At 46.1% G+C, this 17,918-nt stretch overlaps 1 protein-coding gene across 2 annotated transcripts in view; it reads left to right on the forward strand.

The window, feature by feature from the left end:
- Positions 1-17,918, forward strand: part of BMPR1A (bone morphogenetic protein receptor type 1A) — a 137,666-nt gene that overhangs the window by 65,427 nt on the left and 54,321 nt on the right. For both annotated transcript variants that reach the window (XM_070057996.1, XM_051823147.2), the window contains one exon: positions 3,691-3,805. The gene's annotated coding sequence lies outside the window, so the exon portion shown is untranslated. The remainder of the gene's footprint in view (positions 1-3,690; positions 3,806-17,918) is intronic.

A 17,918-nucleotide genomic window follows, 5' to 3' on the forward strand; every position in this document is an offset into this window, starting at 1 on the left:
CACTGGCAAGGGAATAAGTGGCACAGTTGGCTTAGACTAGAGCTTTCTACCCCAAGTATCTTTCTCTGATCTCTCTTCTGGGAGGAGCCTTTTCCGCTTGCCTTTGATTTTCTTCTGCAGTTCAAATGTGTTTTAGGAAGAATTCCAGGGGTGGATGTGGGGTCCAGCAGCTGAAGTAGCCACTTGGGGCACCTGCATCCCATATTGGAGTGCCTGTTTCAGTTTCAATGGGAAACTATGTTTCCCGTCCAGCTCCCTGCTAAGGTACACCCAGGGAGGCAGCAGGTGATGGTCCAAGGGGGTCCTTCCTGGAGCACCTGGCTTCTGGCTTTAGCCCGGGCTCCCACTGGGTGTAGTGGGCATTTGGGGAGTGAACCAGTGGATAAGTGACTTCCGTTTACCTTTCAAATAAAAATTTACAAAAATTCCCTGTGTCCTCTACAACTTATCTAGGAAATCTGTGGTGAAAAATTGACTTATTCAGTGTTTCATTTCTAACATCCCTTGTGGCTGTTGAACGTGAGTTTATAAGCAACAATCTGGTGGTGAATTACCTTGTAAGTTCAGTGATTGAACTCTGCACGTTTATAAATGTGTGCTCATGGAGCCACAGCTCTGGGTTGGGAAGAGCCTGCCTTTACATTAGTCGCAGTTTCCAGCAGGTGCAGAGTGCCAGCAGACGTGTACTGTGAATCATTTGTCTTCTGTTTACCTTTGAATAATGAAGTGAAATCTTACTTGATTTTCCTTAGCCAGTCCCAGATTCAATCTTTGCAAACGGTTTTCTGAAGTTTGTTTTATTAAGCATTTGTACATGTGAGAGAGTGGAAGGAGAATAGATGATCTGAGATCTTGGACTTTAAAAAAAATTAATTACTGATTGATTTGAAAGGTAGAGATCTTCCATCTGTTTGTTCACTCTCCAGATGCCCTCAACAACAGGGCCTGGGCTAGGCCAAAGCCAGGAGCCCAAACTTCGTCTGGGTCTCCAGGTGGGTGGAGAGACCCAAGTACTTGACCATCACCTGCTGCCTCCCAGGGTGTACATCAGCAGGCAGCTGGAATTCGGAGCAGATCAGGGATGGGATGTGGCTGTCCCACACTGTATCTTAACCACAGCACCAAATACCTGTCCTGCAAGATCTTGGACTTTGAAGCTGGGATATATGAAAGTTCTTTTGGTTATATATTTTTCTTTTAAGATTTACTTTAGGTATAACCTAAAGCATTCCATCTTTTTTTTTTTTAACCAAGCAAACAATGTTGTAATAATTAGTGCTGTAATAAACAATGGTTGGTGATTGACTCACATATTATTATTTGATACGTTAGAAATATTGGGTAGAATTAGATTCAGGTCATGTATTTTTAGAAGAGACGTGTTGATGGGCTGTTTTGACCTTGATGGGCAGTGACTGCTTCTGCTTGCTCTCACCTTGCACATACCCTTAGCAGGGCTGGAGGAGTTGACAAAGAATGGTTTTGGAGGAAATTTTGGTACTATTTCTAAAATGCAAACACAGTGCGTTGAGTTTTTTGGTCAGTATAAGGAAAATTCTGTGAGAGAAACACCCATGTCTGTATTCCTGCGCTCCCTCATTTCTCTGGACAGTGTGAGAGTTTTAGAATCCTGTAAGCACTCTGAAAACCGTTAAGGACCTGGTTAAGTTACGATAATTGGTGCCTTGAGAAAACTTGTAAAGGCTCTTACATTCACACAAAGCATTAGTAATTGTGTGCAGGGTCAGGCTGTCTGCAGCTGGACAGGGAAAGGTTTGGTGTGGTCCCATGCAGCCTGTCTGCTCAATGGAGACTCGTCTTTTTTTCTTTTAAAGATTTATGTATTTGCTTTGAAAGAGTTAGGGGGGAAGAGACAGAATCTTCCATCCACTGGTTCACTCCCCATATGGCCACAACAGCCAACACTGGGCCAGGCTGAAGCGAGGCGCCAGGATTTTCATCCTGGTCCCCCGTGGGTAGCAGGGGCCCAAACACTTGGGCCATCCACTATCCTGCCTTTCCCAGGCCATTAACAGGGAGCTGGATTGGAAGTGGAGCAGCCAGGACATGAACTAGTGCCTATATGGGATGCTGGCATTGCAAGCGGCAGTTTCAAGTGCTATGCCACAATGCCAGCTCCAAGACTCTTAAGAATGACTGCTGCTCTCTGATATGCTAGACCAGCTTAGGTTGCCCCCAGCTTACATGAATTTAGTCATTATTACCAAGGCTATTAAACCTTAGTGTGACAAGACAGTCATATGTCCTAGGAAACATTCATACAGTTTTTTTTTTTAAGATTTTATTTATTTATTTGACAGGCAGAGTTACAGACGATGAGAGAAAGAGAGACAAAGGCCTTCCCTCCGTTGGTTCACTCCCCAAGTGGCCTCAACGGCTGGAGCTGCACCGACCCGAAGCCAGGAGCCAGGTGCTTCCTCCTGGTCTCCCATGCGGGTGCAGGGGCCCAAGGACCTGAGCCATCCTCCACTGCTTTCCCAGGCCACAGCAGAGAGCTAGACTGGAAAAAGAGCAACCGGGACTAGAACTGGCGCCCGTATGGGATGCCGGTGCCACAGGCGGAGGATTAACCTAGTGTGCCATGGCGCCGGCCCCCATTCATACAGTTTTTAAAATACGAACGAGAATGCTTTGGTATTTTTCAGTTCTAAAATACATTAATGGAATTGTCTTTAAGACCTCAGGTTAAATAGCACACTTATCCTTAAATAGATTAATTTGGAAGTTGTTCGCATCCTTAGATGCATGAATGTCTGTCCCTGGCAGCAGGAGGGCGCTCAGAGCAGTGTAGAACAGGTGAAACTTTGTCCCCTGGACTTAGACCCACCAGCTCGTTGACCTTCATCCTCACAGGGCTGCACGTCCCAGGTGGAGGTTTGGCTGATGAGAACCGGTTATGGACACTGCCTCTGCGGACAAGTGACTTGTTGCCTAACTGGGACTCTTGACTATTGTAGAATTCTAAGTTTCACTGCTGCTTCCAGTTGCTCCTGTTTTTTCACCTGTGGAGTTGCAACTTTGGTTTCTCAGAAGTTTAGGCTAACCTGGAAATTTTACATGCAAGTACTATTTTCTTTTCTTTTTTTTAAAGATTTATTTATTTAAAAGTCAGAGTTAGAGAAGGATAGACACACACACACACACACACACACACAGAGAGAGAGAGAGAGAGAGAGAGAGAGAGAGAGAGGTCTTCCATCCACTGGTTCACTCCTCAGTTGGCTGCAATAGCCAAAACTGCGCTGATCTGAAGCCAGGAGCCAGGAGCTTCTTCCAGGTCTCCCATGCAGGTGCAGGGGCCCAAAGTCTTGGGCTATCTTCCACTGCTTTCCCAGGCCACAGCAGACAGCTGGAGGTGGAGCAGCCGGGACTTGAACTGGCGTCCTTATGGGATGCCGGCACTGTAGGTGGTGGTTTCACCCACTACATCACAGTGCCAGCCCCGCAAGTACTATTTTCCACAAACCTAACTTTCCAAACTTCTTTGAGCAGAGGTTGGAGAAATGGTAAAGAACTAGTTTTTCTGAAACTGTGGATCTTTTCATTGTTTTCTTTGCAAATGTGTGGTTTTACATATGAGATAGTCTTAGTATTGCTTCTACTTGTGTTACTCTGACAAGTCAAAGTTCTTGCAGGCTTAAATAAGTTCTTTTTTTTTTTTCTAACCAGGTTTATGAAAATATGCATCCGTTTAATACTGTCTTGGAATTCATGAGATGGAAGCATAGGTCAAAACCGTTCAGAGAAAATTGGAAGTGCAGTTCTGTCTGGGCACATCTCTGAGGTAAGCGCATCAGTTATAAGAAAGTGATTAAAATAGTATGCAGATTCTTATCTCTCAGTAACCAAGAGACTCCTCCCTGCCTGTCACCACTTCTTTAGCTTCTTTTATAATACTGTACCTTGTTAGCTTCTTGAATCACCCTCCTTATGAGTTCGTAGGTAATTCCTTGTTGCCTCCTCTTACAAACATTGAACTGTTTCAGAGCAAGAAGTGCTTATTTCTTACCAATTATGGTGTTGGGGAGACCCCAGGCTAGACTTGGTCCAAGTTTGTATTTGCACTTGTGAAACAGTTCAGACAGGAGATGCACAGATAGAGGTAAGCGGGAAAGCAGGATTTATTTAAAGGCAAAGGGAAAGCTGCACACTCAAGACTGAACTGTGGGCAAGCTGAAACAGGATGAGCTGCAGTTAGCAGAGTGCTATGTCCTTTTACAGGATAGAGGGCGGTGTCTATAGCAATGCTATTTGAATATTAAAATAGAGTGGAGTTTTGGAGGGAGCCAAGACTTGAGTGCCACCTCCTTCCATGCACCTTTTTTGGCACCTCTGGTGTTCTGGATTCTGGTGCAAGAGGGGAATAAAGACTCAAGTGCATGATGGAGAGTGAGTGTGCTGAGCGTGCCCCCACGTTGGATATTTCTAACCGGAGCCAGCTCTTAAACAGCTGGTTCACAGAGAAGAGGGTGGTGTTCTGAGCTGTGGTGGCTGTGGCTCTGGTGCTGGCAGTCCTCAGCCTCTCCTCACTATCTACTTGCTTATGCTAATTCTACCTAACTCTGAGTTTTAAACTCTAAGGGTAGAAAGTAAGCTGTAGGTGATTTATGCATTCTTTCTTTTTTTTTTTTAAGATTTATTTTATTTATTTGAAAGACAGAGTTACAGAGAGAGGTAGAGCCAGAGAGAGAGAGAGGTCTTCCATCTGCTGCTTCACTCCCCAGATGACCACAGTGGCCAGAGCAGAGCTGAGCTGATCTGAAGCCAGGAGCCAGGAACCTCTTTCAGGTTTCCCACACAGGTGCAGGAGCCCAAGAGTTGGGCCATCTTCTCCTGCTTTCCCAGGCCATAGCAGAGAGCTGGATCAGAAGAGGAGCAGCCAGGACTTGAACCAGAGTCCATGTGGGGTGCTGGTGCTGCAGACTGGGGCTTTAACCTGCTGCTTCACAGCGCCGGCCCCCCATTTATTTCTTCCCTCTAAGATTGCAAAGCCGAATTCAGAATGGGAGGGTACTTAAAAATTATTGTTTACATTATTTAAAATTTTTTCACACATTTTAGATTTCGGAATGATTTGTTTTTTAAAATTTTATTTGAGAGATAGAGCAAGAATTCCCATCTGCTAGTGCACTCCCCACATGCCTGTGATTCCAGGATTGGGGCCAGGTGAGAGCTAGGACGGAACCCAGTGTGGGTCTCCCATATGTGTAGCAGGAATCCAGTTACTTGAGCTGACACCATTGCCTCCCAGGATCTGTGTGTTGGGAAGCTGAAGTGAAGTGGTCTATATGAGGAAACTCTAAGAAGTTCATGTAAAGATGGAATTAAAAAGTAAGTAATTCATTTTAGTGTTAAAATTTTGGAGTCCACATGCAGCTTTTTCGTGATACATGGTTTCCGTGAACTTTTTGAGGATAATTTCCTGCTGCTCCTGTTTTATTTACCACAGTCACCCGCCAAACTGCTGGGTTTGCTCTGGTGAGGAGACCGTACTTCCTGAGTCTTTCGGGTTTCGTATTCTTTGATTGCTGTAATAATTGTCCTTTTTTTCTTTCCTGAGAGTCTCTGTTTCTGTGATCAGTGTTCTAATTCTGTGACTTTATCACTTAACAGTTTTCTGCTTGGGGTCTATTACTCTCTCCTCTTAGTGTATTCTTCTCCTACCCTGTTACTCTCTGTGGAAGGCCTGTCAACTTTTTTTTTTTTTTTTGACAGGCAGAGTGGATAGTGAGAGAGAGAGACAGAGACAAAGGTCTTCCTTTGCCGTTGGTTCACCCTCCAATGGCCACTGTGGCCGGCGCACTGCGGCTGGCGCACCGCTCTGATACGATGGCAGGAGCCAGGTGCTTCTCCTGGTCTCCCATGGGGTGCAGGGCCCAAGGACTTGGGCCATCCTCCACTGCCTTCCCAGGCCGCAGCAGAGAGCTGGCCTGGAAGAGGGGCAACCGGGACAGAATCCGGTGCCCTGACCGGGACTAGAATCCAGTGTGCCAGCGCCGCTAGGCGGAGGATTAGCTTAGTGAGCCGTGGCGCTGGCCCGGCCTGTCAACTTTTAAAAACATTCTCCAGTGATAACCCTTCCCCACGGTGCCTTCTGATCTGCGTTCCTTTGGCTCCAAGATTATTCTTCTTTCTAGTTCAAGTCCCTGCACCAGTTACCTCCATTCTATATGACACTAGTTTCTGGGGTCCTGTGAATGTGTGTGACAGCAAGGCACGAGGAGGACTCAGAAGACAGCATGGCTCTCTCCCTTGGTGTATAGCTGAGATAGGTGTGTGTGAGGGGATTTCAAACATTTTTTGGAAAAGTGGAATTAGGTCAGTTTATTTTGGTGTAAATTATTTTGAAATCCATGCACAGTTTTTGCCTGATGTGTGTTTCCTGTGCAGCTCCTGTGTCTGCCTCACATTGCAGAGTCGAGGTGATGGATGCCAAAGAAGTGAGCTGCTGCTTCCTGTCAGGGTCCTTAGAGCTCTGAAACGCACAGAGAGGACGTAGGGAGGGTTATGTGAGCTGAGCTTTGCTGGACAAGTGAAACTCGGATAGGTGGAGAGAGAGCTAAAGGACATTTCTAGAGAAGCAGGGAGTGTTTTTGTTGGGGTGTGCTGGAAGTCTTAGAAAAGGTAGAGAGTGTGACACGAAGAAAATGATAGCTTTGGCAAAGTGCTGTAGCAGGGATGTGTGCGCGTACGTCAGTAGAGATGGAGTAAGGAGGTGGGGCACTGAGTTAGAAGGTAGTCCTTAGCACGAAGTGATCCGAATGGGATCAGAGTGGTGTGTGGGAACAGCAGGAAGAGAACAAAGTGGCCGAGTATCTAAGGAAGTGGAGGTGTTGATTTGTGACTCGATGCTGGGAAAAGATGGGGGTGCCCAGATGTTGAGTCAGGTGCTGAGAGACTGTGCTGGCATGGTAGTAGCCAATGTAAATTTAGAGAAACATCAAAATGAATGTTTTGGGGCTGCCAGTGTGGTGTAGCTGGTGAAGCTGCTGCCTGCAATGCTGGCATCCCATGAGTCCTGGCTGTTCCACTTCCAGTCCAGCTCCTGCTAATGGCCTGGGAAAAGCAGCAGAAGATGGCTCAAGTGCTTGAACTTGGGCCCCCTGCTGCCCTTGTGGGAGACCTAGAAGAAGCTCCTGGCTATGGCCTGGCCCCAGCCCCTGCTGTTGTGGCCATTTGGGGAGTGAACCAGTGAATAAAGGATTTCCTTCTGTCTCTCCATTTCTCTCTGTAACTCTTTCAAGTAAATAAATGAATCTTTTAAAAAAAAGAAGAATGTACTGTTGGTCTCTTAATTTATGTTCAGAAAATAATTGTACATTTTTAAAGTTTTTATTTATTTGAGAGGTAGAGTTACAGAGAGAGGGAGAGACAGAAAGGTCTTCCATCCGCTGGTTCACTCCCCAAATGGCCACAACGGCCATAGCTGGGCCAATCTGGAGCCAGGAGCCAGGAGCTTCTTCCAGGTCTGCCACGCGGGTGCAGGAGCCCAAGCACTTGGGCCATCTTCCACTGCTTTCCTAGGCCACAGCAGAGAGCTGGATCAGAAAAGGAGCAGCCAGGACTCGAACTGGCGCCCATATGGGACGCCAGCCCTGCAGTGCCACGGTGCTGGCCCCAAGTACATTATTTTTCAAGACAACATATTGAAAGGAAGATATTACGAAAAAAGCCAAGTGTTGCCAATTTCAGAAGAGCAGTTCTAAGGAAATAAATATTATTGTGATCATTGTTCTCTTGTTTACAGTAGTTTTAAATGCTATGTAAGACTTAGTAGAATTTCAGAATACTTGTAGTTCTATAGGTATAATTCTAACACTGTTACTAAAGGATGGCATCTTGTTTTTAGCAGAATTACTGCTGAAGGAGTAGGGGCCTGTGGAAAATCCATTAAGCAGAATTCGGTGATTGCATATTAACAAATAAGCGTTTGTGGGATAATGTCCATTAGGACTTTCCTAATACTGTGTATGGAAGATAAAGAAGTCGCTATTTGCCAATTATGTGTTGTGTAAAACTGGGAGAAATGGAAGCATGCATGCTAAGAGAAGGCAGGTTTTGCGGTTGAACTGTCATTGAGTTATTTTCTTCTGACATAAATCCAATTGCATTCTCAAGCTAGTAATGCTTGTAGTTTATGTATACATATATGTGGGTTTTTTTTTTTTTTGGAAGATTTCCCTCTATCATTCTTACATCCGAGTAGTCATATAATAGTATTTCTCAAAGTGTGGAATACTGCCTACTGATAGTATTTAGAATGATTTTAAATGGCATGTAGATTAGTTTTTTAAAGAATTTTAATAACTGTGTATTTATTTTGATAGTCTCAGATTCATGACAAGTCGTAATTTTCCACTTAAGATAGTCACTACTGCTTTACTGCTTATTTCCTTGTTTTGGACTGTGGTTCAGAGACCTGAGTTAATCATACCCTCAGTTCATAGCAGGAATCATACACTCTTTCTTTCTCTAAGACCCCTTGCTTGGTTTCTCTCCTTTAGTCTAGTTTTTAAATTACTTATTTATTTGAGAGGCAGAAAGAGCCAGGCAGTCAGGTTTTCTGTCCGCTGGTTTGGTTACTCCCTAAATGCTCACAACAGCTGGGGTTGGGGCAGGCTGAAGCCTGGGCCCTGGAACTCATTGTGGGTCTCCTATATGGGTGTCAGGGACCCAAACTTCCCATCACCTTCTGCCTCCCAGGGTGCACGTTAGCAGGAAGCTGGAATCGAGAGTGGAGCCAGTACTCAAACCCAGGTGTTCTAGAATGAGATACAGGTGTCCCAAGCAGTGCCATAACTATTCAGTCCTCCGCCCCCCATTTTGTTTTCCTTCTGCTGTGGGAAACCACTCTGCTGTTTGTTGTATTTGAATGAACGAATGAATGTATCCTGATAAAACAGAGTGTGGATGGTGGTGTAGGCATTGAATTGACATCATTAGCTTTTGCTAAAAGGAGTTTGACCTTTTTTGATGCTGTGTTTCTGACTTATGCTGAGCATTCCATAATATACAGCGCCACATTTCCTACTTTTAAAGAGGTGACTTACTTCGTTTGACAGCCCGGGCAGTGGAGCGGAGTGCTTCACTTTGAGTCTCATTTCTACCACTTCTTGGAAGTAGAGCCTGAGAAAATGACTCATGGCTGGGCAGTCTATGTGGGATATGAACCAAAAAGCAGATGTGAGAGAATGGGAGAAGGGAGTGACATTATATAGAGTGTGTTAATGCACGTTTTACCTGCAGGGGTGACTGGGGTATGGTCCCCTGCACCTCCTGGGTACTGTCCTATCCAAGACAGGGAGCCTGGGGCATTTACTCCCGCCTTTTGTGCACCTTGTGTTAACTGAGGGTTGCCCTTGGAGCTGATGCTGGCCTTTCTGTGTTGGGAAAGGCTGAGCAGTCTGCGGCAGGTCTGGAGAAGCTGTGGCAAGCGGACCCCAGCCACACTCCGGTTCATGCTTGGCCTAGCACTGTCCACAGAGCAGCGACGAGGAAAGGCAGGCAGTGTCTGCCATAGTTGGCCCGTTTTACCCAGATTACCTCGCATCCCCTCAAGTCCACCGTCACTGACCCTTCACAGTGGTGGCTGATCATATTATCCAGCACCAGCTGGTGCTGAGGCCGTGGTGAATCGGTGTTCCCATGAGTTACAGTGGTGCTGGCAGAACAGTGTGCTCTGGGCAGGGGAGGAGGACCCACACCTGGAGAAGTGGCAGTGGTTGCGTCAGCTTCCTTGGCAGCCTTCCTCCGTGTCTGTGACTGCTCCCTTCCTGCGCCTGTTGCTCCAGCACTGCCGAGTCAGCCCCTCTGTGGCTGGAATGCAGTGACACGGGTCTTGTTGGTCAGACGTTGCGGTGGGCGTTACCGCAGGACAGCAGGTACACACTTTGTGCTGACTCCCATAGGGCCGTCTGCAGGCCTCATCTCCAGGATCCTTTCCCTTATTTTCCTGTGTTGTCCCTCCCGTCCCCTAACCAATCACCACTCCCTCTCCACTGCCCAGGAATCTGTTTCTTCCAGCTCACCTGTCCATTGCCTCTCGGAGCCACCTGCATGGGCTGCATAGCAGCAACCATCCATCTGTGACTCGTGTCTGTTATCCAGGTGCCAGGGGCTGCTTTTTGTTACCAGTTACCAGGAGCCTCCCCTAAAGTTACTGGGGTGATGGGGCCAGAGGCTTGGGGCCATTCCCTGGGTAAACTGTGCCTGCGGGGACTCCCTGCGCCTTGCCCCGGTGCACCGTTTCTATCGTGAGGCAGTTTCCTGCTGTGTCCCACCTCATGGCTCAGCGGGTTGTGTTGGACACCCCCATCACAGAATCCTTGGTGTTCCATGGTTGGCTTCTCTGCGAGGGGCCGGCATCATGTCAGGAGCCACTTGTCAAACCATGCTGCAGAAGCATCGAGGTCTGTGCCGCCTCTGCGCCTGGGGGCTTGCTGGAGAACAGGGCTGCCTGCTCTGGAGCTGGTGTGCTGAGAGCCCCTGCTCCTCTGGGTCCTGGTCAGAGCTGGCAGTTACCTGATCTCTGCTCTGCTGCAGCGGCTGTGGTTCAGTCTTCCTGCCAGTTAGAGAGTCCCCTTTCATTGAATTGTGTTTCTTTATGCCCTCTCTGGGGGAACTGGGTTTCCTGAGCACTTATTACTTGTGGTTCCGTGCATCTGTTGTTCAGGGTTCCATTATGTCTTGTGTGGTAGGGTCATTTCTGTCCTGCGGACTGACAACAGGAGCTAGGCCAGGTTACCCAAAAAGCTGCCGTTTCAACAGACTCGGACTTGGAGGCCTAGGAGGAGAGCTCAGCATCCAGGCACTGGCAGATGGTGGATTTTTCAGCACTAGCTTGAGAAGGTGCCCCTGGGTCTGCTGAGACCTTTTTAGGCCTGTGTGAAGCGCGGGGCTTGTAGAAAAGCTGCATCATGACTTCACTGCTGATTGATCTCCTTGGACTCCATTGCGCATTGAGCCAAATACTCTGCTGCCCGCTTGGGGAAACCTAGAACTCATCAAGGTTCCAGAAGCCTCTGCAGGGTCTGCTCACTGCTGCTCCAAAAGGGGAGAGTGCAGGAGGGCTTCCTTTCATGCCTGCTTAGAACTAAGATTTTAAGATGTTGTTGTTAAGTTTGGGGCTTTGCTCCTGGTTTGTGTGTTTGAACCCTGTCCAGTTTGGGTGGTTTTAGATTCCAGGTTGTTTGTGAATTAGCAGCTGCATGTGCTGTGTATGGTAATGAGCACATGCATCTTTTCACGCTCTGCCATGGTGTTTCCATTCATAACTTTATCCTGACAAATCTCGGGAGCCGTCCTGTACTTTCAACTGGGTGTAAGGTAATTTTCCACGTGGGTGTCTCAGAAGTTCCAGTTTAACCTCTGTTTGCATCTACGACCTACGTTCTTTTCTTCTCTCCCACTCATCTTTTGTGAGTAGGGGTAAGGTAGGATCTCATTGCCTCTTTTATTTTTGTTTATTTATTTGAACGACAGACAGAAACAGATCTCCTAGCTGCTGGTGTACTCCCCAAATGCCTGCAAAATCTAGGGCTGAGCCAGGCTAACACCAGGATCTCCCACATGGGTGGCACGGACACAGCTGGAGCCATTACCTGCTGCCTTTCGGGGTGCTCATCAGCAGAATGCTAGAATTGGGACCTCTTCATACTTAACATTATTTATTTGTATATTGTTTAAAATCTTTTAAAAGTTATTCATGCTCTATTAGTCTTTTTGAAGAGCCAGAATTTAGTTGTATAGATTAACTTTGTCTATTAAGTATTAGAATTCTTGGCTTTTAGCATCCTGCTTTTTCTTCTTCCTTTGGGTACTCATTTTGGTTTTCCAGCTCTGTTCCATGTACATTCCTGGATTTGGAAACACGTGTCAGCTGGATTTGGAACAGTAGGGGCACAGTTGTTTATTCTACCATGTTGCCCCTGTGTTTTCAGAAACAAACTTTATACACCTGTTTCTCCTTTGGTGCCTCCGCAGCAGCCCAGGACTTTAGCCTGGGGACCACCTGTGACATCCGTGTCTCTGCTTTCTCTCAGACCTAGACGTTGCTGCATCCTGTGAACTCTGCCTCTCTCATACCTTTCTGTCATTTGTGCATTCCTGTTGCTTCTCTGTCAGGCTGGTTATGTCTTCCTTGAGTCTCTGCTTCGCCCTTTGCCTTTCACCCTGTGTAGTGCTTTGAGAGGGGTCTTAAACCACAGTGAACTGATGTCTTTGTTCGGAAGCCGACGCTGATTTCTTGTTGTCCACCAAATAAAGTGTGTGTTATTTTAACATTTGAGGGGCTTTGTGACCTAACTCCTACCTTCTCTTTGTCATTTTTTACCACGTTGTCCTTTAGGAAAATCATAATTAGTAAGGTAAGGCAAATAAGTTGTGTTGCTTTTCAGTCTTTGTGACTTCCCTGGTGTGTGTGTGTGTGTGTGTGTGGTTTTTTTTTTTTTTTTTTTTTTTTTATCTTTACCATGCTGTTTTATCTTTGTGCCCTTGCTGCCATCCCAGGATGTTGAAATCTGCCCATGATTCAAGTGCAGGTTTAGATGTCAGCACCTGTATGAAGGCTCCCCTGATCCTTTCACATAGAATTAGCCCCCTTTTCCCCAGCTTTGGGTTTGAATTCAGCTGCTGTGCTTGGTTAGCAGTCAGATAATTTTTGACAGTGACCAGTCACCTCTAGCCTTAGACCACATCACACCTGATCAGGATTGGCCAGTGAGTCACATAGCAGAGAGTATAAGCCTCTATGGCTGCATCACCTAACATGCTGTTGAACTACTGCCTGCAACACCAGAATCCTGTACTGGAGTGCTGGTTTGAGTTCATGCTGCTCTACGTCCAATACAGCTTCCTGCTAAAGTGCCCAGGAATGCAGTGGGTGATGGCTCAAGTGCTGGGGTCCCTGCCACCCCTGTGGGAGATCAGGATGGAGGTTCTGACTTCTAGCTTTGACCTGGCCCAGCCCCAGCCCCAGCTGTTGCAGCCTTTTGGGGAGTGAACCAGCAGATGGAAGATCTTGCTTGATCTCTCTCTCCTTCTCTGTCACTCCGCCTTTCAAATAAATAAATAAATCTTAAAAAAAAGGAAAAAGTGTTCAGTGGCTACTCTGCTGAACCCCACATAGGAACATATCTAATTTTGCAAGGTTCCTTGCAGCAGCATCTGGAACGACGCCTGACAAGTGATAGACACTAGTGAGTGTTCCTGACTCACCTCCTGAGAGACCCTCTGCAAATATTAACTTTACTTATCTGAATTCTGTAGCAATTCACCTGTTCCACTTTAAAAGTAAAATTTGTATCTGTGTGGTACCTAACACAGTGTATGGCCAGGAACTGCATACTAGATGAGTGAATGTGAAGCACCCACACTGGTGTCTCTGATCCTCTGTTGGGAGGAAAGGGAGACCAGTCACTGTGTGAGTGTTTTTAAGATCCCTAAATCAAACCGGACAGGTTGAGCAGCTGGGGAGAGGTGATCTCACCCGGCGTTTGTGAAGCTCAGTGGACATGGACTCAGGCCGTCTTGGGTACAGCCTGAGTGTGCATTTCTGGCAGGCTATCAGGTGGTGCTGCTGCCTTCACCAACAGGGGTATGGACTGTGACATTGTCTACCTAGACTTATTTCGTATGTCCTGATCTTTAGCACTATTACTTTAATTTTGCTCGAAAATTTATTTTTGGAAATGATAATTGTTAAGCTTTATAGCCCTTTTATAGTATGCTAAGGGACTGTAAGCCTGCTTTTAATATAAAGTAAGTGTATTATTTAGCACCAAAATTAGAGGAGTTTGATTGTGAATATAACTTCATATTAGATTTCTTACTTAGAGTATAAAAAACAGTATTATAAGAGGAAAAACTAGCTAACAGAGTATAATTATTCATGCTCATGTAAAATGCTAAAGTAATGCAAAATATGAAAGAAGCCAGAAATATTTTGGAAAGAGGACTGGCTTTTACTATACCCATTGTGTGATGTGGCTCTGAATTTTTTGCCTTTTGGAAACCACAAAGGCTGGTGCTTGTGGGAGCAAAGCTCTTGAACTAGCACTTGGATAGATTGTCGAACTATTAACAATTGTAAAGTTTAGAAATGTATATTTAGAACTAGTAGAATATATTATGTAATTTTATTGTTGGTTTAATGCCCCAGTTATATTTTCCTTAGCAACATATTGATATTTTTATTCCCTTCATTAATTTATTAAACATTCATTGCTTTTTAAAGTAATGTACTGCACAGTAGGGATTATGTGGGTGAAGGGTAATTCACCAGACTAAAGCTTGGCAAGAGAGGGAGTTGTGTCTACTTTCTTTACCATTGGATAGTCAGTGCATGGCAAAAACCAAATGAATAGTTTTGTTTTATTTTGTTTTTAGATTTATTTATTTATTTATTTGGAAGGCAGAGTTACAGAGAGAGAGGAGAGAGATCTTCCACCTGGTGGTTCACTCCTCAAATGACTGCAACCAATGGGACTGGGCCAGGCCAGAGCAAGGAGCCAGGAGCTTCCTCTGGGTCTCCCACATGTGTGCAAGGGCCCAAGCACTTAGACCATGTTCCACTGCTTTCCCAGATGCATTAGCAGGGAGCTAAATCTGAAGTGGAGCAGCCCAGACTTGAACCAGTGCCCCTGTGGGGTTAAGCAACTGCAGACAGCCCCAGTGAATAGTTTTTGAGGGAATGTTGGCCAAGATCTGTGAAGCAGCTGTGGTGCATTTTTGAGAGCCCTAGAAGTAGAAATATGGGACACCTAACTCAGTGAGTAGAGTGAAGGGTTACTTATAAAAGGTTGCTTGCATATGAGGTCTTTAAGGAGTTGTAGCTAAGTTGAGGAACACCAAGGGAGAGCACTAGGGCTGTGCAGGGAACAGACATCTGCAAGGAGTGCCAGGAAAGATGGGCAGGTGCAGTGGGAGGGCGGCGCCAGAGGCTCAGCAGAGTCAGGCCATAAGCACTGTCCTGACGTCTTGCTGACTCCAGCCTGTGGAATGAGGAGATTTGGAGATTTTTAGGCAGTGAGACTGACAAAGCCTTTCAATTTTAGAAGTTAGTCGGAAACATCTCTCCCAGCTCTTAGGAAGCATGCATTCTTTCAGGCACTCAGGGAGCATTTTATGAAAATGACCATTTATAGGCTGTCCAGTGAGTTCTCATATATTGCAGATGATAACAACCATGTTTTGGCAAGTGCTTGTACAACAGAAATAAACAATAAATCATGAATACATGAACATACTTAGAAATATAAATTTTAAAAAATTTACTAAAAAGGCAGAATTACAGAGAGAGAGAGAGAGAGTGGCAAACACCGAGATCTTCCAACTGCTGGTTCACTCCCCAAATGACTGCAATGGCCAGGGTTGGGCCATGCTGAAGCCGGGAGTCAGAAGCTTCTTCCAGGTCTCCCACGTGGGTTTATTTATTTAAAAAATTTTGTGTTATTTCTTTGAGAGACATACAAACAGAGAGAAAGAAATCCCACTGTGGGTTCGCTCCCCAGGTGCCCACAAAGGCTGGGGGGACAGGGGTGGGGTAGGCTGGAACCAGGAACCCGGAAAGCAAGGGCCAGGCCTCCCATGTGGAAGACAGGAACCCAGTTGCTTGAGTCATCACAGCTGCCTCCCAGGGCCTGCATCGGGAGGGAGCTTGAGTCTGGAGCTGGATCTGGGGTTAAACCCAGAGGTCTGCTATGGGATATGCAGCATCTTAGCTGCTAGGCTAAGTGTCCCCTCCCAGATAATAGAGATTTATAAGTAAATTCAAATGAAGTGAAATAGGAGATGATAAAGATGAAAGCTAACATTTAGAGAGCACTTGCTTTGTTCCAGGCATTGTTCCATGTTTTTTGTAAGGATTATCTCATCTGATCTTTACAGTAGTCTTATTACTTTCATTGTCCTTACTTTACAGATGAGAAAACAGAGGCACAAGGAGAAACTTACCCAGGCTTACTGCAAATAAGTGATAGAATCGGGATTTAAATTGATGAATTTTTAAAGATACAAGAAACAATTAATAATTCCAAAAGTTGGATTTTTTTAATAAAAGATTTATTTATTTGAGAGGCTGAATTACGGACAGAGAGAGATCTTCCATCCACTGGTTTATTCCTCAAATGGCCACAATGGTCAGAGCTGGGCTGATCAGGAGCCAGGAGCTTCTTCCGGGTCTCCCATGTGGGTGCAAGGGCAAGCACTTAGCCATATTCCATTGCTTTCTCATTCCCAGGCCATTAGCAGGGAGCTGGATCAGAAGTGGAGCAGCTGGGAATCAAACCGGCACCCATATGGGATGCCAGCATTACGGCACTGACCTGGAAAACTGGATATTTTAAAAGGCTAATGAAATCAACTATTTGAAAGACTCATTGAAAAAGGAGAGGGACAGGAATTAGGGCTCAGCAGGTTAAGCTACAACCCTGGATGCCTGCATAATGTACTGAAGTGCTGGTTTAGGTCCTAGCTCCTCTGCTTCTGATCCAGCTTCCTGCCTGGGGAGGCAGCTGATGATGGCCCAAGTTCTTGGGTCCCTGCCACTCATGTGGGAGAACTAGATGAAATTCTGAAATCCTGGTTTCAGCCTGGCCCAGACCTGGCTGTTATGGGCAGTTTGTCGCTCCCCCTCTTCGTGGAGGAATGACACAGGACCCTGCGCTGTTCTTTCGTCTGCTCGGCCCTCCCCGGGTTTGCTGCTGGTTCTTCCCGGGTTGGCTATCGACCCTTCCACCTCCGTGGAAGGGTGGTTCCCCCTGCCACATTCCCCACTTCCGCGGGGGAGCGGCACACCGCCGGCCGGCTCTCTCGGGGGGCTGCACAGGTGTTCCCCTTAGATGTTCCCCTTAGATGTTCCTTTTAGATGTTCCTCTTAGATGTTCCCGGTGCATGCCGTCTCTCTCCTCCTTTATAGTCCTCCTCTGCCAATCCGTGCTCGGCTGCCCACACGCCGAGTACGCTGCTCTCCTCCAATCAGGAGCAGGTCCTACAGTTTATTGGCTGAACTGGAGGCAGCTGTGTAGAAACTGTTTTCTTCTCTCCCAACGCCATATTGTGGGAGAGCAGATGCATAGAATAAGTCTTAATTCCAGTAACTTAGTCTAAGTCCGGGTTGCTCCCCACACAGTTGAGAAATAAAACAGCAGATGAAAGAGTTTCTCTCTCTCTCTGTCTTTCTCTCTCCCCCTTCTCTCTGTGTTTCAAGTAAATAAATCAACCAACCAACCTTTAAAAATAAATGAGTGAATGAATAATATTAGGAATGGAATAAAGTGATATAATTTCAAATATTGACGATTTATAAAAAATAAATACCTTGAGTAACTTTATGCCGACACACTTATTTTTTTTTTAAAGATTTATTTATTTTATTTGAAAGGTAGAGTTACAAAAAGGCAGAGAGAGAGGGAGAGGGAGAGAGAGAGAGGTGTCTTCCATCCAATGGTTCACTCCCCAGATGGCCACAATGGCCAGAGCTTGGCCAATCCAAAGCCAGGACCAGGAGCTTCTTCCGGGTCTCCCACATGGGTACAGGGACCCAAGGACTTGGACCATCTTCTACTGCTTTCCCAGGCCATAGCAGAGAGCTGGATTGGAAGTGGTGCAGTCAGGACTCGAACTGGTGCCCATATGGATGCCAGCACTGCAGGCGGCGGCTTTACTCGCTATACCATAGCACTGACCCCCATGCCAGTGCGTTTAACAATTTGAATAAAATGAGAATTCACTAGAAAATTAGAACTTAATAAAATTGACTCAGGTGGAATAGAAGACCTGACTGTTCCTCTGACTGTTAAAGAAGGTGAATTTGTCCATTAAAAGAGCCTCCTCCCCCTCCTGTACTTTATAGCAGGCTCTGGCTGTGTGGTTGCAAGAGTTCTTTGCAGCTCTTCAGG

The sequence above is a fragment of the Oryctolagus cuniculus genome, chromosome 15 (genome assembly GCF_964237555.1).
Source record: "Oryctolagus cuniculus chromosome 15, mOryCun1.1, whole genome shotgun sequence".
NCBI classification, from domain to species: Eukaryota; Metazoa; Chordata; class Mammalia; order Lagomorpha; family Leporidae; genus Oryctolagus; species Oryctolagus cuniculus.